Raw genomic sequence first — 1,460 nt, forward strand, 5'->3', positions numbered from 1 at the left:
CAACAACTAATAAAATAACTATAACTAATTCCTCCAGCGCTATCTTCTTCAGTTAATATTATAATGAATTGGCCTACCTTACTACCACCACCCGGCCCACTACAACTTTCCCTTTCTCTACCACCACCACCACGACGACCACCACCACCACCACCACCACTTACTATCAACAACCAACAACGAATCTCTGAAAGAGAACAATGAAAACATTATTCATAATTCCGCAATTTCGATCTTGTTGAAATGACTAATTCGCCTGACTTATATTTCAACCACCTTCACCACCACCAACTTTAACAACAACAACAAGACAACTATTACAACAGCAAGACAACTACAACAACAGCAACTACACTACATTTTTCATAAAACCCATAACATTAATCCCTACCTTTAAGATTATTCTATATCGCCATACATAGTGAAGTTTGAACTTTAATCTAATTTTAATGATAACTCACAGATTATTTTACTACAGGTATGGTAAGTGACACACTGTGCAATTGGGTGCTCGTCAGTTATTGGTATAATCGTGAAGCCTGTTCATTTGCCTCGCAATTTTAATGACCTAAAAAAAGCCCTTGTAGAAGTCGAAACATTTGCTACTGAAGTAGGTTGGGGTCGCTGAGTGTCAGTAGTCAAATTAGAGAGAAGGTGGCCACCAAAGTTTGGTGATTTCCAAAGCTGTAATACCCTTGACAACTGCAAATTTACATTTTTGTGTGTCTTTGACCACTGTTTTCAAGTAAAACCCATTTAGAAATATATTTCTAAATTGACATAAAAGGCGTTGATTTTTTTTTTTTATCGATGAAAATAGCCCGACAGGTGAAATAATGTCGGTCTCTTCGCTTTCATTATTTCAACAACCGCCTTATTTTACCACCTTGCTTCACGTATATTCCTCACCTCCACTCGATCATAACGTTTATTTTAAGGCTACAGAATTTTGCATTGCTCTACCCGCCTGGGAAAACCGCAATAATCCACGACAAAAGAATAAATAAACTATCAAAGAGGAAGAAATTATGACACAGTTCAACGACAGGAGAAGAGAGAGAGAGAGAGAGAGGTGGGAACGCAGCGACGCTTACAACACACCAGAGGAACCTTAGAAATCTTAAGGAGTCTTTTGATCAGCAAGATTCGCACACGCACGCTTACAAAAAAAAAACTATAGAGAAAAGGAATAAAAGAAGAAAGTGAAGAAGGTAAGAGACATATAAATGAGAGAAAGACAAACAGACGAAAGGAGGAAAATCGAGCTCACTGGGGAGGAAGAAATAGAACCAAACAAAATAAGATTGCAGCGGGGCAGGACAAACTCGTTGAGCAGACAAGACGAGCGTTTATACACATGTACTTTAAAAACATAAGCTATGGTTTCGAGGAGAGAGAGAGAGAGAGAGAGAGAGAGAGAGAGAGAGAGAGAGAGAGAGAGAGAGAGAACAGGGGGAAAG

The 1,460-nt window shown here is 38.8% G+C and overlaps 1 long non-coding RNA gene across 1 annotated transcript in view; it reads right to left on the reverse strand.

Annotated features, from left to right (window-relative positions):
- The window catches only part of LOC118479159, a 23,384-nt gene that overhangs the window by 20,686 nt on the left and 1,238 nt on the right, over positions 1–1,460 (reverse strand). The window lies entirely within an intron of this gene.

This window comes from Aplysia californica, unplaced genomic scaffold (assembly GCF_000002075.1).
Source record: "Aplysia californica isolate F4 #8 unplaced genomic scaffold, AplCal3.0 scaffold00031, whole genome shotgun sequence".
NCBI lineage: Eukaryota > Metazoa > Mollusca > Gastropoda > Aplysiida > Aplysiidae > Aplysia > Aplysia californica.